The 18796-nt window shown below is 46.7% G+C and overlaps 1 protein-coding gene across 2 annotated transcripts in view; it reads right to left on the bottom strand.

Annotated features, from left to right (window-relative positions):
* Positions 1-18796, bottom strand: part of C7PH21orf91 (chromosome 7p C21orf91 homolog) — a 194770-nt gene that overhangs the window by 46268 nt on the left and 129706 nt on the right. The window lies entirely within an intron of this gene.

The following is an 18796-nucleotide window of genomic DNA, read 5'->3' as shown; positions in this document are numbered from 1 at the left end:
GTCGCCGAGGCGTCTTTAACCCTCGGCGAACCTGGGGATTCCTCGACATATTTCGAGGTTTATGTTCAAGCCATCTTTTATAAAGCTTTGCCGACGGGCAATTTTGTCCGTAGTCAAAGCTTTATAAAAGATGGCTTGAATTGTGTACTTTCAAGCCATCTTTTATAAACCCGAAAACATGGCCTGAAAACTAGGCAAACCGAAAGGTACGCACACAAATATATATACATGTTATATATCTGTGTGCGTACCTTACTATGGTTTGTGTACTTTGCAGGCCATCTTTTCTAAACATAGAAATATGTAACATATGTAACATATTTCTATGTTTAGAAAAGATGGCCTACAAAGTACACAAGCCATAGTAAGGTACGCACACAGATATATAACATGTATATATATCTGTGTGCAGACCTTACGATTTGCGTGCTTTTTAGGCCACGCCCCTCCCAGAAGCCACGCCCCCAAATGAGGGCCCCCTCTCGATTTCTTACCCCACTTAAAGCCCTGGAACTAATGTACATTTAAGTGTGACAGCGCTATCGCACTTGAATTTCCATTGGTTCACACAAGAAAACGTGCTGATTTTGCTGCTGATTGCTCATAGAAACTTGCGCTAGGTCAAGACTAGGTCTTGAGAAAGTGCTTGTTTGCCATGAAACAAGAGTTGGCCATACTTCGATCATACACATGAAATAACCAAACAGTGCAACTAAAACACCCAAATTAAAAAATAAGCGATATCAGAATTCATTATATCAGGCTTATTACATATTACATATATCGTACAGTTAACTTAGCAGCTATATTGGATGGCGATCTGGGAATTTCTCTTCCAGATGCTGGCTTTTCATGATCAGTTAATTGAAGCAGGATGGAGGTGCCCTTCTATAAGAAGCTCCCCCTAACGACAAATACAAAAATGTATTTGTGTGAGCGTGCTACCACCACCCAACCCCCTTTCCATTTGAAATTGTATTGTATTGTCATTTAAAATGGTTTAACCTGAACTACGTAGGGAAAAATAGAGGACTCCTTTGACTTATAAAAGAGAATTAGAGTATAGGGAATCCCAGAGAGATTGGCTACTTAGAAAGGATGAGGTAGCAGATGCAGTCACATGTCGCCGTACACCAGACTTTGAGACTCTGCCTCACCCCTACTGGCCTTTCAGACACCAATCCGCCAGGGAATCTGCTCAGAATTTTTTTAATAGGCCTGCCTGCCCCTTATTCCAAGTCAAGAACATAGGTTGTCAAGTGCATATTTAGGAGGGCTGTTAACATGGGAGAAGAGGGCCTGGACAGAATAGGCTGAGGAAAATGTGTGTGAATCAGGAGCTGTGAAGACTGGAGCCCAATTACTAGTTCACTAGTCAGTAACTAATATGGCAGTGTGTTGATATGGATAGCATGATACATCATATCAGATAACCATCTGCCAAGGGTCACTGGACCCCAAATACAAGGGAAGAAGGGGTTGGCTGCAGGAATTGTGTACAGGTAAAATCTAGTGACCATGAGTGGCCTCTTCCCTGAATTCCACAGATTGCTCGGTTTGAGGATTTGTTGCCAGTCTGCTACATCTCAAGTCTTGAACACCACCTTTAATGATTAACCTTTGACCTTTCCATTTGTCTCCACAGTCTTCCATTCATCATTTTCACCAACTCTAAAAACCAAACTCTGCATCTTCCTCATGTGCTTCATGGGCTCGTTGTACTGGAGAGGAAGTCACATGGCATACAACTTGAGAATTTCTCTTCGAGGATGGAGTACAAACCGAAATTAGGTGATTCATTAAATGTGTGCTTCGAGTGCATACAGACGGCCTTCTCAGTCTCAAATGTGGGAACCACAAAGTGTAGATTGGGCACATAAGAGAGGTTTGCTGTTTTGAGATCACAAGGTAATTTACAGTGAATATATATATATATATATCAAAAAAGGAGGAAAAAGCGAATCGCACTCCCGCAGGCACAACAAAACAAATGCCAGGTTCAGTAGAGGGTCGGAAAAAACACCGCAGACACAGTGAAACAATTACTGATGTCTTTTAATGTTAATACAGAGTAAAAAAACAAATGCATTGTGCAAAAAACAAATGCACGACACAAAGCAGCACATAGAAGACAGAACAGCAGGACGCCATATATATTTATATATATATATAAATAATCACTGAAAAAACTTTCAGAGTACGTAACATTCGTGACTATGTGGTTCCCTTATGGTTCGCACTCAAACTCCTAGGCCCACCACTCTTATGGATTGTTGGACTCTTTCCAAATCTACCTGTTCTGGGTAATTTGCCATGCGGTGTGTGCCGCTTGTGATACATGCATGGCTAGTTCAGCGTTTGTCCACAATGAAGTTAACTGGACTTTTGATCATGCACTAAATGCAGTACCTTCAATGCCATCTACATTATTAAGTGTCACTGCAATAAAGTGTATGTAGGCCTGACTACAAGAAAGGTCTTGACTAGAATTGGGGAACATCTGTCACGCATCCGTACTGGGGCTTCAGACACTTTGGTACAACACTACCTTGAGTTGGGTCACACCGATTGTGATGTGCAGTGGGTGATCATTGACCATCATTCCTGATCTCAGACAATTCAGTAGTATCACTAAATTGTATCGATTCGAACAGTATTTCTTTTGTTTGAAAACACATCAAGACAGCCTCAATGATGAAATTCAGTGGTCCGCCCTTACATAACAAAGACTTCCTTGCTCCTGGTCCATAATGAATTTTTGTTATTTAGATGGACGGTATATGTGTAGTTTATTAATATATCTTGAGCACACTCTCTCTGCGCCTGTGTATTACCTCATAACAATACGCCATCTTTCATTATGTATACATCATACAATTCTCTGCATTTTCATGTTTGCAGTCAGTTTATATCTGAGATTTTTGATTCATGCCGACTCCTTTCCAATATGGCCGACTCTGCCTTCTTCTCACTGAGCCTTTGGCCATAAACCTGTACACGTCATTTATATACAGTCACGTGACATACCCGTTTGCGTTTAGTTCACAGGCCTGAGTCAGTGTTCAACATGCATGTAATTTTGTGGATGTGTGGAGCCGAAATGCACACATTTTAAGGCATGGGTAGGTGGCTTCCAACTGCCATCCGGACTGTACACTGTTACACATTGGTGGCTCTTCTGCCCCCCTTGGAATTACTTTTTGTCCGTCTTATGTTTTAGCTGCAGACGAGTACTGACGCCTGTTCGGGGGATGGAGCCTTTCCTTGCGGTACACCACTGGTCCAAGGTCAAGGTATTTTCCCCTTCAACATATGTACCCTACAATTTTACTTCTAAACTACTAACGTACTTCATGACCTTGATATTGCCCGATAACTGCAGGGCATTAGTCCTTGGAGTTTATGATGTTAATGCTGCTGTTTTGATCGCAGTCAACTCACTTCAGTAATTACAACTTACAGCTGTATTGGTACTCTCTAATTTTGTTCACAATAAAGTGTTGGCCTGATTTTTGTCTGCCAATTGTTTGCAGACTCGTCAGTTTGTGGTATGGGGCACCGGTTCCCGGGAGGACTCTTCTGGTTGGAATGGTCTGCTTATGTATGCTTGAATGCACAGTCTAAACTGGTATAAATCCTTCAATTCAAGCTTTAAAATGTTAATGCATGTTTTACCTGTGTTGGCTATGCAAAAGTCTTATCTGATTCATCTGGGTTTATTTAACAGATGCTTTTAGATGCCTGTCTGCCTTCTGACTTTACCTATGCTTTCGCTGACAAAGGATTAACCCTCAAAATAACCCAGACCTGCCGAAACTCGAGTTGGCATTTTTGTTGATGTACAACCTACTCCGGCAACCTTTGGGTTACGACGGGGTAGAAAGTCTGCATGGCTTATTTTTACCCCATGTATCAGTTATTCTTGATTGAGGCGAAGCACAGTTATGGCTGACCCAACACACATGTGTGGCTTAAGGTGTTAAAGCCCTGCATATAGGTTTCATTATATATTTTGGCTTTTACAATCTTTGTTGCACACTGTCTTTGTGTGGTTGTGGTCGCCCATCTGTAGCTTTTGTTGGACCATGGGTTGGGTATGGTTTCTTTTGCAGGGTCCTTTCTCTGAACTTCTCTTCCAGTACAATTTGGTTTCCATGACAGACACCAGATTCAGCTTGGTTGCGTTTTTTTTTTTTTTTATGTATTGCTGTCATTTATTGTGCAATATATGTATATTGTGCACATTTGTTTCTAAATTTATATATTTCAAAATATTTCTTTTCTAAAATTCTTGTTTTATTCTAGTGCATTGAGTTTAAGTATTTCCTTAGACCTGCATCTTTTGTTTTTGCTTATATATTGATCTCACTTACTCCGCTCTAATTTTTGAACTGTTTCCATGAGTTGCTGTTCTTATGTCGATCTTGAGTGGCATTATAGGGCAAATCTCAGGACTAATGTCTGGCAGGCAGACTCCCAGGACCCCCTTGTTTTTTGCATATTTAAGTAACTTTGGGTCTCACCATAAGTTACTAGGGGAATCCAGATATGGACCCCTTGCTCACTATTCTTAGAGAGGCACAGCTCCACCCTACTGATGAGGTCCAACCAGACCGAAACATGTGACTGGGGTTGCTGTTGGTACTCTTGTTCAGAGGAGAATTGCCTAGCATTTCGGTGCTGGACTGCCCCGGGGCAGGAAAAAAAGACTTCTATGATTGGGATAGGTCTCCTCTGAATCTGGTTAAGGCTCTCGCAACCAGGGATGTCTGGCAGAGAGACTCCCAGGACGCCCCCAACCCCGTTGTTTTTTGCAAATCTCAGGGAGCCAACTAATGTTGAAATACAATTCTGTGGAAATAATTTGAATCTTTATCAACTGTAACATGTAATGATTGAAACAGGAGATACACTTGAGAGGTTTTCCAAAAATCATGGAATGAAGGGGTGTCATGAGAGATAATTTCGCAGTGTTAGCAGGACCTCCTCCATCTACTGATATTTAAGATTAAGCCAGATAGAGCAGCATCCAGGCTGAGATGTCATTCAGGCTTTGTGAATGACCGGTGAAGTAAGTTAGCTGTAACTACTAAAGGTTGGAATAATAAAAGGTGTTCTCTTACTTAAAAAAAATAAAGAACAATTCTGGAATGGTGAAAAGGGTGTTAAAAGTATTGTTACTATTAGCAGTAAAACAAATAAAAGGAGTGCTTGCTACTCTGCGCCTGATCGCTTCCGCTCACTTTGACCTCTGGGGGGGTAAGTCAGATTGTTCTAGGTCTTGAAACTCAAAGGGTACGTACAGTATTTGGAATGTGTTTAATTGGAAGTAAAATCAAGGGCAACAAACGTGGCTCAGATACATTTGCACTACACCTTCAACTGTAGGCATTATTTTAAATCTAGGATTTAGGGAATAGTTCCTGCCAAAGTACTTAAGAGGGCTCAATAGGCAGAGAATATCTATTTAGTGATTGCTCACTGGCTCTGGCTAACTCTAGTCTTGTGTGAGGATTTCGCTGTACTCAGTTTGCCTAACCAAAATTAATGTTTGCACTATCGCCTTATGATATTTTTTGAAGTGTTGTTAGAGATAAATTGTATCTTCTTCTAAGAGATTTCTTTTCAATGTTGCTCTAATTAGATCTTTTGAAGATTTTTAATTTTAGCCAACAACCAGCAAATGTAGGATATTAATTTAGACATGGCAACTGGTTAAGTCATCCTGGTAAATTTTGAGCTATACACAGACTATGTCCAAAGCTTTCTGACAGGTTGTGGTTGAAAGCTCAAAAAGGTTTCACTCTTTGTAACTGACTCAAAGATTCTAGCGGAAAAAAAGTGTGCAGTTTTAGAATGAATATTTTCTTAATTTAGTTCAGAAGTGCAGGGAGGTTACCATGGAAGAGGATTAAGTGATGTAGTGACCACATCTGAGGCAAGAGGTCTATTAACCCGTGGTCATTGTCCCCAACAGAATATCAAAGCCAGAGTATGAGTTAGAGGGGGTAATCACAAAACATGATGTGAAAGACAACTTTCTAAGCTGTCATTTTTCCAGTCTGCCTAAAAATTGATTTTTACAACTTCAATGCAGTAAAAGTCCATATACAATATGGACAATGTTAGTCAGAATTAATTCAAAACTTTAATCCTTCATGGTATATGATAGCAGATAGTAAAAGTAATATTTTGCGCCTCTCGCTGAAAGCCAACCCCTGCCACTAAGATCTCCATTATAGTGTGGCACATTAGCGTATGTGTTGTGATTACAAAGAACAAGCTACTTACCAACTGGTAACGTTCTTTCGACTGGATGTTCCTCAAATGTATTCCTCATCTTTGATAATCACATCCAGCTTCAGCAAAAATGTTCTCGGCAGAGGGTGTCGTGCGTCGAGCCGATTTTCCTTCGAATGCCTCCGTTGAGGGTGAAGTTATCGGGTGTATAAGTAGCACACGCCAGCGCCCGTTGGCCTCCGTTCTGTTTTTCCCTCCTGTTCGTGTGGTGCAGTCAGCCTAGGCAAGCAGTAGTTAGCCCTGTGAGAACGGAAGCTGCAATAGCATAGGACATTCTACAGCGGAGTAGGCTGGGAGGGCGATGAGGAATACGTTGGAGGAACATCAAGTCGAAAGAACTTTACCAGTTGGTAAGTAACTTGTTCTTCGAATGGATTGTGTCCTCCAACGTATTCATCATCTTTGATAGACTCCCAAAGCAGTATGCAGAATAGGAGGAGGAAGGAGAATTGAAAATTTTCGGCATTTTATAAGGCCGAATATAATACTCAGTAATGCTTTGTGAATGTATGCAGTGATGACCATGTTGCAGCATCACAGATGGATTTAATAGGTACGCCGCTTTGAAGGGCTGCAGAAGAGGCTATAACTCTGGTGGAATGAGCTCTCAAACCCTCTGGCGGGTCTTTGCCTGCCAATTTGTAACATTCTGAGATGCCAAGTATAATCCACCTTGATAAAGTGTTTTGGATTTGTATTTTATTGTATTGAATTTATATAGCTTTTTAATCCAAAACAGCTTGAGCCAATTTTCTTCCGGTGTAACCAATAAAAAGTTGGTCATCCACTCCAAGTTTGGAGAACCTAGAAATATAGAAGCTTAAAGCTTTTCTAGGGTCCAACCTATGGAGCCTTTCTTCCTCTTTAGTGGGATGCGGCGGGGGTAGAACGCTGGCAGAACAATGTTTTGATTTAGATGAAAATCAGATACCAACTTAGGAAGGAAGGAGGGTTTTACCCACAACACAACTCTGTCCTTGTGGAATACAGTATAGGGTGGCCTGGAAGAAAGTGCCTGCAACTCGCTCAATCTACGTGCAGATGTCAATGCAGCCAACAATATCGTTTTGAAGGTCAATAACCTCAAAGGACACGTGTGCAAGGGTTAAAAAGGGGCACACATCAAAAACTTTAGAAACATTTGTGAGCCCTTTCAGAAACTGAATCACCAATGGAATTTTAAAGTAGGAGCATTCTTCCGAAGAGCGCTTGGAAATAGAAAGCGCCGCCAGGTAACCTTTAATGGTCCCAACATTAAGACCCTTGTGTGCCAATGTTGGGAGAAAAGATAACCCCTCTGGAGTTGAACATAGAAAAGGATCAACATTCTTTTCCCTGCACCAGTCGCAGAACCTGTTCCTACGGCAACGGTACAGAGATTTTGTTGCTGGCCTTCTTGCTGAAAGCAACACCTCCGTGACGGCATCCTGGAGGTCCCAATCCTTGAATCTCAGCCTTTCAGACACCATGCGTGAAGGTTGAGAGTGTTGACCTCTGGATGGTGAACCTTACCCTCCCTTTGCGAGAGAAGATTCTCTCTTTGTGGAAGAAGTATCAGAGGACAGATGGACATTTCTAGAAGGTCCGGATACCACGTTCTCCTGGCCCAATCCGGGGCAATTAGGATCATACAGTTTCCAAACCGTCTCAATCTCCTGATTACCTGAGGAATGACGGGGATCAGTGGAAACGCATATAGCAGTGGGAACTCCCAATCCACCATGAACGCGTCTCCTAGAGCTCCTCTCGGAGGAAATTCCCTTGAGCAATACCTCTTGCACTTACGGTTTACTTCGGCTGCAAACCGGTTTACTTGAGGGGTTCCCCAAAGGGCGAAGATCTCTTCCTTAAGTAGTTACCATTCGTGGGACACTGCGCTCTGCCTGCTTAGAGCATCCGCCATTGCATTCACCTCTCCGGCTAGGTGAACTGCCGATAGGGAGATTCCTTCTCGAATTGCCCAGTACCAGAGCTGCATTGCCTCTGCACAGTGGTAGGGACCCTACGCCCCCCTCTTTTGTTGAGGTAATGCATGGCCACTGTGTTGTACGTCATTATCAGGACATTCTTTCCCCGTACAGGGGGTAGGAAGGCCTTCAGCGCTAGCCTGATTGCCCTCAGCTCCAAAAGATTGATGTGTAGTTTGGACTCCAATGGAGACCAACGACCGCTGACTGTTCGATTGCTGGAATGGGCTCCCCACCCCGTGAGTGAGGCGTCCATCACTACTGTAATCTCTGGCCATGGTTGCCAAAAAAAGTTCTCCCTTCAGAATGTTGTCCTCGCAGGCCCACCACAGAATATCCTGCGCTACCCTGCTTGGAGCCTGAAGTAAGTCTGTCATCTTTCCTGAGAACTGGGACCATTGTGTTCTCCAACACCTTTGAAGAGATCTCATTCTCAGGAGGGCGTCTGACACCAAACAAATGCAGGATGCCATGAGGACAAGTAACTTCAAGAAATCGAGGCCGGAAGATTCTGGGTAGTTTGAAATTTGGTATGAAGAATGTCTTAAGCCCTCGTCCTGGGTGGCAAGCTCTTTCCCACGGTTGTGTCTAGTACAGCTACAATATATTGGAGTTGCTGGGAAGGTGTCATCTGTGACTTCTTGAAATTGAGGGAGAAGCCCAGTCTGTGAAGGGAGTGGCAGGTGACTGAGATGATCCAGGGCTTGTTCGGGAGAATGTGCTCTGATCAGCCAATCATCCAGGTAGGGGTAAACATGAATTCCCCCCTCTCCTGAGATGCGCTACCACCACCACCATCAGTTTGGTGAAGACCCTCGGGCGGAGGTCAACCCGAACGGCAGGACTCAAAACTGATAGTGCGCGCCGCCAACGACGACCCTCTGGTATTTTCTGTGTTTGAGATGGATTGGCACATGAAAATAAGCATCCTGAAGGTCCAATGACCCCAACCAATCCTGTAACTGGAGGGCCTGAAGGATCTGAGAAGTGTGACCATCTTGAACTTGTCCTTCCTGAGGAACTTGTTCAAGTATCCCAAGTCCAAGATGGGTCGCAGTCCCCTGTCCTTTTTGGGAATCAAAACATATGGGAAATACCAACCCTTGTTCCTCTCCGCCACAGGCACTGGTTCTATAGCACCTTTCTCTAGCAGGGTTAATATCTCCTGCACAAGGAGCGGATCTGGAATCCTCAAAGAGCGTTTCCCCGGCGGATCAGTGCGAGGCTGCGTTCTAAATGGAAGGCAGTAACCGTGGGCTATTGTCTCCAGAGCCCAAGTAATGGCTCGCAATTCTTCGAGATGCTGAGACCATCTGCCCCCGACCAGTGATTTGTGAAGCAAGTTCTCAGTGGTTTTGGAGCGGTTGCTGCAGCTTCCGATGGCAAGGAAGCTGGAGCTGGCTTTGCACTTTCCTCGTCCACCACAAGGGTTTCTTCTTTGGCCTCTTGGACTGGCCATTCCTCTCGCCTTTCCAAATGAGGACTAGTAACGATAGGATTGCCGCCTCCATGGCTGCCCTGAAGATCAAAAAGGCTGAGGTTGCCCAACACCGGCCCCTAAAGATTTGGCAGCCGCCGTTGAGGTCTGCAACCTCTCAAGGCTCTCGTCAGCCATGTTGCCAAAAAGGTGAGACCCGTCAAAGGGCATGTTTAGAATGACGGGCCTGCACATCTGGTCCTAAATCAGACTTCTGCAACCACGCAAATCTGTGCATAACCGTGCTTGTAGCCATGGACCCTGCTGATGCTGTCTGCAGTGTCCAATCCAGATTGAAGGGATTCACACATGGATTCTTTGCCATCCTTAACGATAGCTAGGAAACCCTCCCTTTCCTCCCCTTCTGGAATGTGCTCTGCTGCCATGGATATGCACTCCCACTGAGTGTACGAAAACATGGCTAAGGCACATGTGGAGTTGGCCGCATTCAAGGCCATACCCCCAGCTGAAAATACCTTGCGCACCCATCCATCCACACGCTTGTCGTCCCCATCTGTGGTACACTGCCTTATTTGATGTAGCTGTGGCTGCCTGCACCACCAGATTCTTGGTGTGGGGTGCTTGGACAGATAGCCAGGGTCGGTACTGAAAGGGAGGTATTTATCCACCGCAGGGATAGAATCCAGGGACTCCCAATTTTTGGCCACCCTATTTTGTAAGGCCACTTGAAAGGGTAAGATGGGGTCTGTAGGTGGACCTTGGTCCAGAAGATCTGTAAGGTCATCTTGGATAAATTGTACCGGTGGTCTAGCCCAGCCTAGATACTCTACCACCTTTGACATCAGATGCTGATACGAAGAGTCAGCGTGCTCTACTGACTCTGGCCTGCCGAGCTCAGTTTCAGGTGATGTATCAACAACACTGGCTTTGTGCAGTGTGTCAATAAGGTCCCTCGCCTTACTTTCCTCTGAGATTAAACATTCTGGCACATTTGGAGTTCCAAACTCAAGACCAAAGGGGACCAACTCTTCCTCAGACCTTTCTTTCTCTTCAAAAATCAAAAGAAAGGGATTTAAAGTACTCCTTTCTAGGTAAAGGGGTATACGTTTTCTCAGGAACCACCAAAGGTGTCGCAGGTCTTAGAGAAGGCTTTAGTTTAGTACTTTTGTCAGTCTTAACCTGCTCAGAAGGCTGTGCTGAAACCACAGGAATCTTCGGCGCCGATGGTTTGTGTCGACAAAGGCATCAATGGCAATGGCGTCGAGGATTCGACGGCCTTCTTCAAAGATTTCTTCTTCGAGGTGTGTGGAGTCTTCGACGGCGCCGAGGACCTCAAGCGCTCATCACGACGCGGGTGACTTTTCTTTATCAGGGGCATCGAACGTTCTCGATGGGTTTTTCTTCGACCACCCGGGCTCGAGGGTGCTCGAGTGTCAACAGGACCGTTCTCGGATGGCTTCCGAAGAAGTCACAGACTGAGGCTTAGCATTTTCAACTATTTCCAGCATTTTGACATGAAATGCCTCCGACTCTGCAGATGAAGAATGTTTAGTGGGGCACTTACATTTTCAGCGGTATTCGTCGACGAGGATGAAGAGGATGGCGGCCGATGGTGCAGTTTCTTCGATCAATTCGTCGAGGACAACGAGTGGTGGCAACCACTACGGGATCTTGAAATCTTTGTCGCTCTCGCTTCGAAGCGGAACGATCACCCGAATCGAAGGTCGAGGAATGATCAATTTTAAATTTCCGACCTACCTGCAACTTTCCTTTCTCGCAGGGGTTTTTCCTGTCATTAGCTGACATTTTGCGCAGGAATCTGTGTCATTGCCTTCCCACAGACACCACCGGCAGAAGCGATGCGCATACGCGATAGACATTTTCGAAATTGCATTCTTTACATTTCTTGAAACCCGAGCGAGGTGTAGTCGGGGTGGATGATGAGGACATGAAGTATATTTTTTGAAGAACTGTGTAGTAAATAAATACTAGTGAGGCGCGCTTAGTCTCCGAAGCAAACACGTTTGCAGAAAAACGGAACTGAGGTCAACGGGCGCCGCGCGTGCTACTTGAGGACTTCACCCTTGACGGAGGCCTTCGAGGGACATCAACTCAACACCATCGACCCACAACGCCCTCTGCCGACAATTATTTTTCCGAAGCAGCCGAAGCTGGACGTGAACATCCCCGAAGCTGGACGTGATTATCAAAGATGAGGAATACGTTGAAGGACACAATCAATTCGAAGGAGGTGTTATGGAGTTTTACTAAAGTCTGTCTGTGGTAGACACTCTATTCGTACAGGGCTCCAACGCTTAAGTTTGGCCTGAATTACCCAAAAGGTTTGGTAGCTATGGTCGAGCCGCCAGGCTTAGTCTAGGCGGTAGAAGGGCTGTAGGCGAGTACAAAGACCTTTGAGCACACTTATAGTTAAGGAAACACTTGCACACTGTAGTCCTATAAAAATATGGGTATTATATACACTAAGGCAATGTTAAAATCAATATGTAATTCAGGCAAGTAAAAACAGTTCACACAAATAGAAATTTGCTGCAGCAATACTCAAATCATTAGTGGAGTTTTTAGAAGAATAACAGGTAAGTACTAAGAGTAGCTTCCACTTGTCAAATCATATCATGACCAACTCTTACTGGAAAGAGCAAGACTGGTAAGTAAGTAATGTTGCCTAGGCCTTAACTTTAGAAGGCTATCCCTATCTGGCAAAGTTATAAGATCTCAGAAGGAGAAATTACTTACCGTAATGTTCTCTCTATGGATTCTTCTCCCGCAGATTTGTCATCAGATAGATATCCCTTCCAGCATCAGCAGCTTGGAAAAACTTAGACAGGGGGTGTAGTGCACCTAGACTCAGCCGTTGATCCGTCTTGCCTCGTTAGTCGGCCTGGATGTTACATCAGTGTCATACATATACTGCGTCACTACGCCCCTGTATCTCAGCCCCCCCCCCCCAAAACCCCAAACCCTCCCCACCCGAGCTCAGCCACTGCAGAGGAAAACTAATGGTACGGCCAAACAGCCAAAAAGTGAATGGAAAATGAAAAACTCCCAACATGGGATTTTTTTGTGGGAAACAAAGACTGCAGAAGGAGTGCGGCAATGAACCAAAAGAGGACAACAGCCCCTGAAACCAAAGCTCACCTCTTACCTTCCTAGAGAAAGACGGCCACTAACCATAGTCATAGCGGGATGGATGGGAGGGGTGATGAAGAAACTCCCGCAAATTCTTCATCAGATAGACTTCCAAAGCAGCACTCATGTTGGAGGCATGATGAAGGAATTTACAGCAAAAATCGCCCTTCCAAATCGAGCGTTGGCACCACAGGCAACGTCCAGGCTGTAGTGCTTAGGGAAGGTATGTAGTGAGGACCAGGTTGCCTCCCGGCAAATGTCCCTCACTGGTACTCCTCTTTGCAGCACTGTTGAGGTAGACACCCCTCTGGCGGAATGGGCACTGATGCCAGGAGGCATCTTTCCCTGCGTTTGTTGTGATAACACTCAGATGCACATCGTGAGATGCTCCGTTTTGAAACAGCAAGGCCTACCCTAGCGCCAGAGAAGACCACAAACTAGTCTACCTTCCTGAATTTCACCGTTCTGACCACATAAAAACTGAATGCCCTCTCCGGGTATAAACTGTGAAACCGTTCCTCCTCTTTAGAGGGGTGCGGAGGTGGGTAAAAAACAGGAAGGTCAATGGCCTGGGTCAAGTGAAATTCCAACACAAGCAGAAATCCAGACTGCACCTTCAGAGAAACCTTCTCTTGAAAGAAACGAAGAAAAGGAGGCTTGCAACTCGCTGACTTGCCTGGCCGATGTGATGGCCACTAGGAGAAACTGTAAAGAACAAGAATGTAAAGGCTCAAAAAGACCTGCCATTAGAAAGGGGGTGGGGGGCAAATTAAGGTTCTAGTCTAGAACGACAAAAAGTAATCGGTGGAAACATTCACAAAGCCCTTCAGGAATTGGGCCATAACCAGGATCGTGAAGGACCCTTGATCCAGAGACCTTTTAGACATAAAGCTGCCAAGTATTGTTTGACTGTGGTGATCTGAAGGCCTGAAGAGGCCAGCGACAGAAGGAACTTCATCACTGTAGTGGTGGGGCAAGAGATCGCGTCAATCTCACGTTCCCTACACCACGCCTCAAATCTTCTCCACCTGCACGTATACAGTGATCTTGTTGACAGCCTGCATGCAGCCAGCAGTACCTCAAATACCTCCTTGGAGAGGTCCCAGCCATCAAATCTCATCCTCTCAAGAGCCACGCATGTAGGTTGAGGGATACTGGTTTTGGGAGGGGAGCACCCGATCTTTCAAATAGGATAGGAGATCCGGCCGACGAGGCAGCCAAAGAGGTGGGCAGATAGTACTCGGGCCTTCTGGACTTGACCAGGTCCTCATCGCCCATTCCGGGGCGATCAAGATCAGGGTTGCTCGAAACCTCCTCACCCTCCTGAGAATCCACAGAATGACGGGAATTAGATGGAAAGCATAGTGGAAGGTGAAGGTCCAGTCCACTACAAAAACATCCACTAGAGCACCATTCCCTGGGAATTCCCTCGAGCAAAACTGTCTGCACTTCCTGGTGGACTATGTGGCAAACAGATCCACTGGAGTACCCCAGAGAGAGAAGACCTCGACCAGAGATGCATTGACTCTCTGCAAAGGGGATGGAAGCACATGCCACCCTGTTTGTTCAGGTAGTGCATGGCCACCGGATTGTCCTCCAAAACCAGGACATGCTTTCCCTTCAGAAAGGGTGCAAACGTCTTCAGGGCCAAATTAATGACCCGCAACTCCAGTCTGCCAGGCTTCCATTGCCGACCAAAGGCTGCTCACCTGCAAGGTCTAGCAATGAGCGCCCAACCTTTCAAGGACACATCCATGACCACCTGGTTTAAGGTCTCTGCCACAAGGTGGCAATAGGATTGGTGATGGCTGCATTGAAGGGCATGGCTCCCTCAGTAGCAATTTCCTCATCAAGTATGTTAGTTAAATCATAGCCAGAAAGTGGCTTGGCTGGAGCATTCCACCCCAGGGTATCCACCACCCTCTCCATCAGAGCCCTACATTTGGCATTAATGTGGCCATACGAGTGGGCCTGCTGCGTTTCCAGGTCTGGGGACATGTCGAGCCCACTGGCGTTGTAAAGACCTTCAGCCAGTTCCATCAGGTGCCAGTGGTCAATAAAGAAGTCGGACCTTACAGCCGCTGAGAACATAGGGTTGAGCCAAACCTGATCGCCATCATCATTGACACCGAAAATATCATCCATGAAGCCAAAAATGTGGTCCTAGACTTAGGCGTGAAAGACCGCTGGATAGCAGCCAGAGACGTATACGGCTTTGCAATCGGCGGCAACAAGACTTTCGGTGCCGAGGGTGCGTCGGAAGGAACCGGTGCCCGAGGTGCACCAGCCAGTATTGGCGCCGAGCCAGGCGATCCACCGTGATTGTGTTCACTCTAGGGCCAGGGTCACCAGGGCCTGCTGCATTGAGGGCTCGCCCATACCCGCAGCGGCCTTGTATCTTAGTTTTAAATTCCTTCCACTCAGCCCTTCCGATGACATACCGCGGTCACTTGAAGAATCAGACTGTGGCTGGTGGCATTGTTTCTACTTGTGGGCGGAGGAAGCAGATGAGTGGCTATGAGAATGAGACCTTTTTGGGTTTTCCTTTTCTGAAGTAGGCCCTTCTGTTTCGGCTTTAGACAACCACATGATCGAGCGCGGCAAGGATTTTGAGGGAGGTTGGCCTGCCGCAAGCTTCGCTGCCCGTTCCGTGAGGGATTTCAAATTCATCTTGCCGCACAAACTACAGCACTCTGTGTTATGACCGGTACCAAGGCACCACACACAGGTGTCGTGAGGGTCCGTAACAGACATTTTGGAGCTGCAGGCCCTACAGCCCCGGCAGCGTTTGAATATGGAGACTCTGGGCAAGGACATGGCTACACTTGCATCAAACAAGAATGACAAAACTTTGAATGAAAAATCGAAGTGAAATCAAAGTATGAATAAGTTACTTACCTGTAACTGTTGTTCTCCAGCATGGGTCTGGCATGGATTCACATCCTCATGAATATTCCCCGTCGTCAGGCCGGGAATCCTCGGTAAAGAAAAAAAAAATCAGTATCAGTTTCGTTTCTGATCAGTCTTTCTTAGTAGTAACCAATCACTGATCTCTGGGTCATACTGCCCCCAGCCAATGACTGCCCTCTACCTAAGCCCCTCCCCTGGCAGCCATCCTCAGATTTGGTAGCACGTAAAGTGGCAGTATGACCAAGTGAAGAGCCACAGAGGGGAAGGAGGGAGGGTTCGCATGTGAATCCATGCCAGACCCATGCTGGAGAACAGTTACAGGTAAGTAACTTGTTCCTTCTCCAGCATGGGGTCTGGCATGGATTCACATGCTCATGAATATAAGAATACATAGCAGTATACACATGCACAACCACGGGAGGTGGCAACAGGCTCAACATTAAGCAATACAACAACTCAACATTAAGCATCTCTTACCTCCTCACTAGGCTCACCTTAAGCGAACAGGTTGCGCAGCACTGCTTGGCCGACCCTGGACTCTTCCCTGGAGTCCCGATCGACGCAGTAGAATCTCATGAGGGTGTTCGTCGACCTCCACGTAGCAGCCCTGCAGATGTCCACCAGGGGCACACCAGACAGGAACGCCGTGGTAGCAGCGATCGCTCTGGTCGACTGGGCTCTCAGACGGCCGGGCAGCGGTCGGTTTGCCAACCGGTGACAGTGCATGATGCAGCCGGAGGTCCATCTGGAAATGGAAGTCTTCGAGAGAGCCTTCACTTGATTCACAGGTCCAAAGTTCACAAACAGCTGTGATGTCTTCCGAAAACTCTTCGTGCGGTCCAAGTAGAACTTCAGCGCTCTAGCCACATCCAGCGAGTGCAAAGTCCTCTCGGCCAGAGACGAAGGCGACGGGAAGAAAACTGGCAACACCAAGGGCTCGTTGAGGTGGAAGTCCGACGGCACCTTGGGCCTAAAGGAGGGGTGCATCCTCAGCACCACCCTCGTGTCGTGAAAAGTCAACTATGGAGGCTTGCAAGATAGGGCCTGGATCTCTCCCACTCGTCTTGCGGAGGTGATGGCCACAAGAAATGTTGTCTTCCACGACAGGAACTCGAATGCATAGGCTCGAATGGGGCCCCCCCATGAGCCTGGTCAGCACCACGTTGAGCTCCCACGCCGGGGCAGGAGCCTTCACCGGCGGGAACGATCGGAATAGTCCCTTCATAAATTCCTTCAACAGGTGATGAGACCACAAGGACGCCCGTCCTGTAGTTCTGGTGTATCGGGAAATGGCAGCCAGATGTATCTTGGAGGCGTGAGCTAGTCCAGCTTTGGAAACCGGTCGACCTTGATACAGCATGAGCTGGTCTCATGTGTTTTTTTAGATCTGTGTATAGAATTGCCTACATAGACGGTGTTACACATTTTGACATTATATTGTGTCTTATGTCTATACAAGTTTTTAGATGTTAAAAAAGGACCCTTCCATTAAGGTGTCTGTACAATCCAAGCATCGTGTGTTATCGGTACAAGTGGTTGGATTTTTCTAGTTGCTGGCACCCTAGTGGCCATTAAATATTCATACACTGGTTTGCAGATATAGCACTAGAAAACTCCAAGTACATTGGCATTATCTAATGTAAAATGCCTTATGTGTTTTTTCAGCTCTTACTCACACACCTGGTACTGATTTTTAAATTGTTGGAAGTGAATAAGTGGAACTTTTCTCTGATTTTGGAAAGAACCATGGACATACTGAACAACTTTTTTACTGCTATAATAGCCTGATGAAATGTTTATACATATTAAAATGTGTTTTGAAAAATCACTTCCTCTATAGACCGTGATTGAGTGAGACGGGGCTAGTCCAGCTTTGGCCAGCGACAGTAAGTACGGCAATACTTGAGGGGCCGTAATCCGCAGAGGGTTAATCTTCTGTGCACGGCACCAGACAGAGAACCTTTCCACTTATGTCCATAGCATTTGAGAGTTGAGGACGCCCTGGCTTTTGCAAGAACCTCTCTGCAGTCAGCCGGGATATCGTACCCTCCAAACTCTAGTGCTGCAGGAGCCAAGCCTGCAAGTTCAGCGACTCCGGCTCGTGATGGAGAATGGCTCCTCCTTCTCTGGAGAGAAGATCCGCGTCCGTCGCCAGCTTGATAGGTGGGGACGTGGACAGGTCCAGAAGGTCCGGGAACCAGATCTGTCTCGGCCACGCCGGTGCGACAAGGATCATCCTGCACCTGGACCTCTTGAGCTGGTTGATGAGACGGAGCAGCAACGGCAACGGAGGGAACGCGTACAGGAACAGGCCGTCCCAAGGGAACGAGAAAGCATCGCCCATGCTCCTCAGCTGGGCGAACCTGCTGGCGAACCTCTGGCACTTGGAGTTCGTCGCCGTCGCGAACAGGTCTATCTGAGGTTTGCCCCACCGTTGAAAGAGCCGATCCACCTGGTCCTGGCGTAGTTCCCACTCGTGGCACGAGCGCAGCTTCCTGCTGAGTGAGTCGGCGATGGTGTTTTTTATTCCTGCCAAGTGGAAGGGAACCAGAAACATCCCCTGGGCGACGGCCAAGTGCCACAGATCCTGGGCCTCCTTGGATAGGGCTGGGGATCTGGTGCCTCCCTGCTTCCGGATGTAGAACATCGTGGTGGTGTTGTCGGTGAAGATCCTCACCACTTTGTCCTTGAGGGACGGAAGGAACGATTTGGGCGCCCAGAACACGGCTCGTAGCTCCTTGATGTTGATGTGAAGAGACCTCTCCTCCGGGAGCCAGAGGCCTCTTGCGTGGAGATCTCTGGTGTGGGCCCCAAATCCCTCCAGGGAGGAGTCCGTCATTACCGTCTCCTGATAAGCTGGGCCTGAGCCGTGAGGTGCGCCCGGGCACCCCACCATAGAATCACCCGACGGAACTCCTCGTCGAGCGGGATCCTGTCTTCGAAGCTGCCCGCCGCTTCAATCCATTGGACGTCGAGGAACTTTTGTAGCGGACGCATCCGAAGTCTGCAAAGGGGCACAAGGTAGGTGCAT

The sequence above is a fragment of the Ambystoma mexicanum genome, chromosome 7p (genome assembly GCF_040938575.1).
Source record: "Ambystoma mexicanum isolate Mex_15411 chromosome 7p, UKY_AmexF1_1, whole genome shotgun sequence".
Lineage (NCBI taxonomy): Eukaryota > Metazoa > Chordata > Amphibia > Caudata > Ambystomatidae > Ambystoma > Ambystoma mexicanum.
This window is presented reverse-complemented; position numbering and strand designations above follow the sequence as displayed.